Source organism: Falco cherrug, chromosome 6 (genome assembly GCF_023634085.1).
Source record: "Falco cherrug isolate bFalChe1 chromosome 6, bFalChe1.pri, whole genome shotgun sequence".
In the NCBI taxonomy this organism is placed as follows: domain Eukaryota; kingdom Metazoa; phylum Chordata; class Aves; order Falconiformes; family Falconidae; genus Falco; species Falco cherrug.
Window position 1 is genome coordinate 3,742,962 of NC_073702.1, and position 9,571 is coordinate 3,752,532.

Below are 9,571 nucleotides of genomic sequence, written 5' to 3' on the forward strand. Positions count from 1 at the left end.
TTATGAAATAGATTTCTGCCAACGCCTAGGCTTGTTTGCAGGTGCACAGGGATGTGAATAGCTCCCTTATGCAGACCTCAGCACTGTTCTGAGCTGTCACCAATTCCTTCTGTCTCCGAGACTTCTTGAGTGTGCGAGACGCCTAAGAAGAGGCTGGCTGGAAGAAGGGTAATAATAACAGATCCATCTTTTATCTTTGCATCTGCCACACTGCTGAGGAGAGAAGCATACTCCACTTAGTTGAAGAGAGATGAGCTAATCTACCAATACATTCATGTTATCTTTTGGATGGTTATGAGTATGACTCACATTTGACTATTTTAATGGAGACCACAATCAGATAGTGGTGAACTTTACTTGGGCTGGTATTAATTTTTTCACTTCTCCAGGTTTAAGCCAAGTCTAGAAGTCAGAGTTAGAACCTGACTTCTGACTTAATCTGCCTACAGATTAAGACAACTGCCAACCATAGTACAAAGTATCTTAGCTCACAACATAAGCAGTGGAGATAAAGTCAGTGCAGAAAACAAAGATGAGAGAGCAATTCAACTCACCCTGAAGTGAAATTAAATACCTCTTTTATGATGGGGCTTAGCTGCCTAACCGTAAGTTTCTAGTGTCATTTTAGATGCTTTGAGCTCCCAGCTTCCAAGTGCTGCTTTTTGAGTGTGAGCCCTTGTGTTACAATGGACATTCATTGGTCCTTGGATAACATCCACCAGCCTGTGCAGACATACTGCGTAAAACTGCACATCTGAAATGCTACTAGACATTTGTGTTTAGACGGTTCAAGTCTGGTCATCTGAATCACTCCTTAAATTTCATATATAGTACGTATTAAATCTTTGTAGGTTATAATGGGAATTTTAGAGCCATGATCTTATTTTAGCTGAATATCATGACGGTATTCAGTATAATTTGGGAAGTCCTAGAGCATCTAAAACACACGTAAAAGTCTGGAGATGTGACAAAGACCTGTGGAAGATATGCTCTTTTCAGGCCAGGTAGAAAGTCTCAAATGTGTAAATGGGCAGTAGATGCCTACATGCAGACAACCAAATCAAGCTCTCACTCACATGTACACACCTCCACACTGACTCCTCAGCTCAGATGCTCTGGGTGCAGTCCAGTGGCTGGCTTTACTGGAAAAAACTTTTAAACTGAAGATCACATTATCTAACCTTCAAAGTTTAGTCCATACCCTATGTCACAACCTAAAGTCTGCATGAGTTTAAGTAGCATTTTCCCATTTATAACAAATGTCTCTCCACTACAAAGAAATTCTGTTGATCTGATTTCATTACTATTCATTCCTATTAGACAAAATCAGTTCCTTTGGAGAGGTCCCAGAAAGGAGGCACTCCTGATTGTGTGCTTCCTGCCTCACTACAGAGTAGTGCTCAGTTCGTTTCCTTTGCTGCCCTACTGTGAGATCACCGTGTAATCTTCAGTCAAGTGGAGGCTTTACTGTCCTCATGAACAGCTGTTGATTTTTTATCTTCCTGAAAATGTCACCTCTTTCACAGGCTTACTAGACAAGTCTTACCTAAATAACATTGTGAGGTGATCAACTTACTTAAGAAATTGAAACCTGTTAAATTGTATTTTTTCTGTAATTTTCTTTCTTTTTGTTTAGAGCTTATGATAGGAAGGAGGAAATGCACCGTCCGGAGTTCAAACTGCAAATTATATTTGTGTTGCTACATACCTAAAGAGAGGGTGCTTTCTGTACTTATAGTTTCAAAAGTTTAAAATGTACAATATTTGAGGTGACAATTTAAATCTGACGTTCCAGCCAAGTGAGAGAAGTTTCTGAAGTACTAAAAACCCACAAACTGGGGTATCATGCCAGTACAGAAGTCAGACTTGACTTCACTGAACTTTTTTGACATGTGTGTGGGGGAAAAATAAATTAGGACATATAATGCATGTATTTGCAAACTGAACGAAATCTATTATTTCATTAGTAGGTGATTTGAAGGGATATTTCATAAAACTAGTCAAATTACAGCAGAGAAAGTAATCCAAGGGTCTCTCAAAAAGGCTGCTTCTCAGACAAGAAGCAAAGGAAGGTTTGTGAAATACATCTAAGGGACAAACATCCCATGTAGCTCTTGGGAAATACCCCAAAGACAATCGACTCCCATTCTTTTTTTTTTCTTTTTTTTTTTTTTTAACTCTTTTTTTTTCCTTATAAACAGCAGTTGGAGAGGGGACACTGTGAAGAGGGGGAAAGATAGGTGTTATGTTTTGTGATAGAATCATAGAATCATTTAGATTGGAAAAGACCTTTAAGATCAAGTTCAACTGTTAGTCCAGGACTTCCAAGTCCACCACTAAACCATGTCCCTAAGCACCACACCTATGCATTCTTTAAGCACTTCCAGGGATGGAGATTCCACCACCTCCCTGGGCAGCCAGTTCCAATACTTGACCACTGTTTCAGTGAAGAAGATGTCTGTGTTTGCCTCCAACCAACACATGATAAGAAGGTCTTATGGGCAAATACATGTGGAGATTATTGTCTCCCTGAAAGATGTGCTGCCACGGCTGAGGGTCACACAGGGCTCATGCTGCTCTGCCCTGCTGCCCCCAAGGCTAGACTCTAGGTCCCTAGGAGCTGCTCTGTGGCACCACCACCCACAATGCCTTCCCTTTGATGCTTTCTCCAGAATTAAAATGGAGGAGAAAACATTTCTGTCAGTCTGGTAAAACCTACATTAAAGATCCTTCCAGGGATCAGCCAGGCTCCCAGGTTCTCCTTGTTCTCTCCAGATAACAATTTGTTGTGTTGCCCTGATTTTCATTTTCCTGCTTTCTCAGAGAAATAATCAGATACTGTCACTGGAAACAGGTGTTAGCTAACTACTGATTTAATTTTCACAAGATTGGCTGCTTTTCTCTCTTCCTCTGCTACACTGTTGTACACAGAGGGAAGGAGGAAAATCAGAGTTAAACCTACTGTTCTCAGTCTGGAGAAGGGAACTGGACCCTGATGCCCTCTCAAGAAAATTGTCTGAGAACAAGTAATCCTAGAAAATAAAGACACTGTCATCCAACCTCCATGCAATTCACAGAGAGGTCCCCAGGTTGCTACTGGAGCGATAAGGCCAGGTATAAGGGTCAAGCTTAGTCCCACCCACTGGGATACTGATATGTCTTAGTCACACATTGGGCCTCTCACAAATGCAGGAGTAGCTTTTTTTAATTAAAAAAATCAGACAGAAACTGAGCTGCCAGTAACTAAATTTAAAACAATATTAAGTACTATATAATATTTAATACTTAACACATTTGTCCAGGGAGCTGAAGGCATGGATCACATTCTTTCCCCAGCTTCAGAAGTTCAGATGCACAGCTCTTTCTCATGAAAAACTGAAATGCACTTCACAGAGACTGACCTGGAAATTTCTATTTTAGTTTAGTATGAAATACTCAAGTTTCATCATACAGAATCTTAAATTACAAAAAGGAATAAAATGGCTCTTCATGTAAAGGATAATGCAGAAACCTATATGTTTTGTGGGCGAAGACTTTCTCATGTATCTCCATTTGTAAGTGTTACTTCATTAATGCCTTTGTCTCCTAGACAGACATTCATCTTGTTTAACTTGAGCCTTCTAAAAATTGGCTACTCTGTGTAGTCAATCAGAGAGTCTGGCATTTCCAAAGAATGATTAATCTGCTTAATGATTCTGTAGGTGCCTGTCTCTTCCTTTTGACTACATAGTTCAACACCTTGCATAGGCTGGCCATGCAGGGATGAGATTCAGTGACCTAAACAAAAGCTTGTAGTGCCACTTGTGACTCCTAAAGTATTGCAGAAACTTGCACATAGCTGAAACATCTTATACAGTATTAAAGAGATTGCAGAGAGGGGGAGGTCAGGCAGGATACTCCACCTGACACTAGATGCCCAACCAGGCTACTTAGACCCATTTCTAATTTCTAGACAGCTAAAGACAGATGAGCCAAACCCTACTCTAAAGATCTAAATCAGTTTCCCAAGACTATACAAACAATGAGCTAACTTTAGTTGGCTACAGCAGAATCAGCAAGGCAGCAGGTCTCAACAAAAACTGTGTTGACTTCCAAGAACAGTGTTTAATGAAATTTACTTCAAAGATATAAGTTCAAAGATGTCTTACCATTCCAACCTCCCACATTGGTTCTGTAAACTGACTTGCTCTTCAATGCATCCCATTCATGGAGTAAGCAGGCGGGACTGTACTCTTAATTTACCACGCAGTATGCACTGTCCAAATCTAATACCACAAGCACTGCAAACAGCTGTGCAGAAATTCAGGTTAGTTAGATGAATTGACTTTCTGGTTTTGGCTTACATAATGGTGTTTCTAACATTTCCAGATGTATGCTTCATATGAAGAGTAGTGTTCATTCTGTGGTGACATTGTTTAGTTATTTGAAGTAAAAAACAATTTATTTTCTAAGAATAACTATTGCACTAGAAAAGCTTCTGCTACATAAGATCTGCTACTGAACCTCAACTGGCAATTTAGAGATAACTAAAACCAGTCAGAAATAATTCTACAAGTCTCAAATGTGATACTGAATATGGAACTGCTTTCCTTCAATGTGATCACCTCAGCCTTTTATCTGTGCTACTACTCTGACCTTTAGCCATATGATTTTTTTTAATAGGAAATTGATGAATCCATCCACCTGTTGTTGGATTTGTTGCCCATCAATTCTGAGCAGTAAATTTCATTGCCTACCCACTAAAAAGTCAACTAATAAGATGTGTCACATATTCTTTTAAACTAAGGCATATTTATTCCACGTAACTTTTAAAAGCCCAGTGGATAAAACTGCAGTATATAGCATACCTAAAGCTTGCAATGTAGAAGGAAAACAGCCTGCCAAAGATATGCAGCATAATGAAAAATATAAAGTAATAAACATATAAAAACTATAAAAAATAATAGTGAAATATTAGTGTGATGCTAAGAAAGAGCTAGTAGTAAGTAAAATCAAAAATGACTGCAGTAATAGAAATCACATTTTTAAAGGTCAATATTTTCTGAGATTAATGCTCAGCCATATCCTTCAGTCTTTCCTAATCTAAGGACTCACGAACTCCAGTTGGGAGCACACCTTTATCAAGACTAAACAATACTGCCCTAATATTTGAGAATTATCACAGACAAATCCTATAGACATAATTGGTCTTCATAAGGCAGGAGGGTGGGCATTCAGAGGCCTTATCAGAACTGTTTTTCTACAGTTCTCTGAATTCAGATATTAAAAAGACTAGCTTTTGCCAATTAACTGGAAATACAGTGATTTCCAATATTCTGATATGAATCTACTGTTAGGCAGAATTTTTTCTAAGGGAGAGTCAAGAGTCTGCACACATTCATTCTCCTACAGATAGTGGGTTTGTACAAGAGATATGATGAGTTGTGGCAACATAAAGATATCTTCAGTCTTATATAAAGCTAGAAGCCAGGAGTGTGTCACAGTCTTGTCATGTGTGCATTTCAGGCATCCTCATCATGTTTATATGAGCTAGAAATGAGATACTAAAGACAAGGTTTTCTTTAGCTTTTTTTTTTTTTTTTTATTCTAAGCTTCTTCAGTTTAAATTGCCTCTTATAGATAGTGAATTTTGCGTATAAGAAGGAAGCTAACAAAATGTGCAATTACGTACCCCGATTTGGCTTGTGATGACAAATTTAAGGAATATGAACATTCTGGTAATAAGTTTGCCTGAATAATTTATCTGATATTCCAGTACTCACTTGCAATGGTAGAGATCATCAGTGATATGTTAAAGATTATTATGTGGACTACTTTGCCATGAGATGCTTCCGTAATAAAGCAAATTTAAGAGGAATAAGGCTGGTTTAGAATCCAGTTGAGGTGCTTTAGAAATGTTCCCTCTGTCAAGCATCAACAGGCCTCAGGTAATGCAGGACCCCAAATGTATCAGGATCCACTTTGTAAACACTTTGTTAGCATGTTCAGCATACTTGTGAATTTACAACCAATTAAGTCCAGCTGCAGAGCCTGTGCTGGATCTCAGCAACAGACTTAAGTATGACTACAATGCATTAGAAAGGAAAAAAGAATAAAACCCGTTTTTCATGGCTGGTGAACCTGCACCAGGACACTGGGAAGTAGCGTGGGCATGGCTGGAGGATCAGGAAGCACAGCCATGCATAGAAATTCATGTTCTGATTTATCAAAATGTTCTCTTTGCCAAGTATCAAGTTCAATGCCTTGCAGGATGGGGGCGGCATTTAACTAGCCAAAACCTCACATTTTAAGCTTGGTGTGTCTATGTTAGGTGACTGAAATAGTTGCCCATAGCTTCAGATCTTTCCCTATACTTCATATGTGAGTCACCTTGGATCTGTCCTGTAGATACTTATGGTAACTACTGTAAAAGCTCACACAAATAAACAATATATTTACATTTCCACCCATTATTCTTCATTCACATTGGTCATCCTCAGCCTTTTAGCCTTCAGGGTGTCACTGTTCATCTGAGCACTTCTTAGGAGCCCTTTCTGGGTGATGAATTAAGCTCCCTGACCAGGGGGGTATAGTTTCATGTTGCTGCTTAAAATCAAGATCATCATGATGAGGGGTAGTTTGTCTCGAGACAGAAACAAACCACAGTTCAATTTCACAAATAGGGACCATGAAAACAGGAATACCTTTAGGCAAGGTGAAAGTGGCTTTTGGCTCTTCCAATCCATGCCTGTAGTTATTACTGCTGGGTTGGTTAAGTAGGTTGTAAAACAAACTGTCCTTGTCTGTGATGAGCAGGCAAGGTAAAACACAGGTTCATGCATTTACATTTGTTACGACCTTTGTTTCTTGATATTTGACAACTTGTGGGAGACCGCACCGTGAGCCGCCGGCCTCAAGGCTCGCCCACGACCCTGCCGAGCTCGGTGCCGGCTCCCTGGCGGGCACTCGGCAGCTGTGGGCCCGGCATGGAGCCAGCAGCCGCCCCAACCCAGACACCGGCAGGAGCCAGGGCACGGCCCCACCGTTCCGGGCGCCATGTCCAGGCACAACCGACCGCCCCAGCCCGCTCAGGCGCGCGGGCCCTGACACAGGCCCACACGGCCACCGCTGTGAGGGACACGCGCTCCCCGAGTGTTCCGTGGTGGGAGCGCCATGGAACCGTGGAGGCACCATCCCGAGCGTGCCACTGAGGGGCAAGGAAACTACGGACCGACGGGACGCCACTGGATCCATGGTGGCCACTGTCTCTTCCAACTCTACCCTGACTGCTTGCCAGGTTTCCTTCTTTTCTGTCCTTCCTTCCCTTTCCTATCGCTCTTTTCTTATCGACGCTCTGTTCCGATAAACTTTCCTGACTGGCAGCATTTGGCCTCGTTTGCATCTTCACCCCGCTCCGGGTGTCACATGGAACCCCGGGCTCGGGCTGTCCCGGGCGGGAACGGTTAAACCGGCGGCGCGGGCCGGGCACCCGGAAGTGCGAGCGCCGCGCGCCACCGGCGGGGGTCACGTGTGCGCCGCGCGCGGGCGGGCGGGAGTGCGGGACAGCCGAGTGGGCGCTGTGAGGCGGCCGCCCCGCGGGGGAGCGGGCTTCGGCCCGTGTTGCCGTAGGTGTGCGCCCCTCAGGGGAGCAGGGGTGGGTGCTGCAGAAACAGCCCAGCGGGCGCCCCGGGGCGGCCGGCCCGGCCGAAGTGGGGGCGCAGTTTCCCTCGCTGCGGCTCCCGTGTGCCGGGCGGGGCGGGTAGGAGCGAGCCCCTGAGGCGGCCTCCCCGCCTGGCGGTCTGAGTGACACCGCGGCGGCCCCCAGGGCAGGGGGTGCTGTGGGTGGCGGCCTGAGTGACCGAGCGGCGGCCCCCAGGGCAGGGGGTGCTGTGCGGCTTCCTGGAGAAACGCAAGGCTCGCCCCTCCGTGCCCCGCGCGGGCTGGGCACAGAAAATCTGGAGTAATTTGCAATGTGACCAACCGAGCCTGTGCTCGACAAAGGCGTGCAGGCTTTCGGTCTGGAGAGGGAAAAGCAATCATCCGTGCTGGACGGGGTGCCAGCCTGGCTGCTGCTGTCGAAGCCAGAGATCGACAGTACACAGCAGAATCCCAAACCATAGAATCTTTACAAGATCTGGTCCAGGCCTTGTGAGGACAAGTAGAAAGCTCAAAGGGACGACTAAATGAGGAAAGAACCCAGGCAAATTGTTTACGAGGTGCTTTCAAAGAGCAACTCCTCACAGGCAAAGACAGTTCTCCACTGCCTGAAAAAAATATTGAATATCCCAATTATGAATCAGAGGAAGCAAAATGAAAATTGTATAAACTGCATGTCCCCACCAGTTCTCTGCACCCCTTGGTCAAGACTGAGTTTAAATACAAGGATGATGAGAATAAATTTCCTCAAATTACTACTAAAGAAGTTCCATATTCTGCTACTGAATTGGCTAAATTGAAAAAAGAGTTTGGCCAGACTCCTAAGTTCGGAGTCAGAGACAGAATATGTTTGGAGAATGTCATTGTCTGTGATCAGATATTGTTGAGCAAAAAGGAAGCTGAGGGCTACTGGGGGCCAGGAGTGTTCCTGACCACTGGGAACTACTGTGTACCCTGGTCCCTGACCCAAAGAACAGCCTGTTGGGCTGGGGTCTTAACCCTTTGGGAAGGAGGGATCCCCTTGCTATTATGGGGACGGTCGACCAACTAGTAGAAAAAGTACACAAGGCAGCATGTCTGCAAATGATGTATGACCATGAGCTTAGACCTAAACAGGAATCCCCAACAATGATACTGACTGACCTGGAACAAATGACTCCTCTCATAAGGGGCCTCCCCGACTCCTTAAAAGTGATTGGTATTCAATTACAGGGGAAAATACAGGTGATATCCCAGGGTGAAAGAGCTATTGCCACATTAGAACGGATAGTAACCCCTAATTGGGAACCCCAGGAAAAGAAAATGTGGACTTAGGGAGAAGTTGCTCAAGATTTAATAAATTATGAATGAAAATGCATCCCTATCACCACTCCGTCCACCAAAAGATTTAAGGCACACAGAACTGAAACCGTCCCCACACCCAACTAACAATAAAAGGATGTCTCCTGTAGCATCAGCGAGCAGGAGAGAGAGAGGACACAGACATAAGGGTCTGTGGACCATGGGGTGGTGGAAGGGTATTCCCCAAGATCTTATGAACAGGTTACCAACTGGCAAACTGGACTAGCTGGTGTTAGGGTGGCCTGAAAGTCTACTGGTTAAGAATGAGAGCCCAATTCCTAGTGCCCCCTGACGAAAGTCAACCGCATCCACTAGGCCAACGGGAAACTAATGCCCTCGCCCCCTTGTAGTGAGTGGGGAAGCAAAGGGTGGGTACATATTAGACAGCTCACTGAAAATGATCGAGGTGATCTATTAGTAAGTTCTTTTGTGGAACCTCAGTTGGTACTCATAATGTTCCTGGTAGATTACTGGAGCTCAAATTTCAGCTGTTAAAAGTCAAGATGCGGCATAAAGCAGCATAATTTTGAGCAGCATATGTTTGTTGCAGATGCCTTTGGTAATGTTCAAGCGCAAACATTGGCTACTGTTGGTT

At 43.8% G+C, this 9,571-nt stretch overlaps 1 pseudogene; it reads left to right on the forward strand.

The window, feature by feature from the left end:
• Positions 1 to 6,965: 6,965 nt before the first annotated feature.
• Positions 6,966 to 8,985, forward strand: LOC102048580 (uncharacterized; annotated as a pseudogene).
• Positions 8,986 to 9,571: the final 586 nt, after the last annotated feature.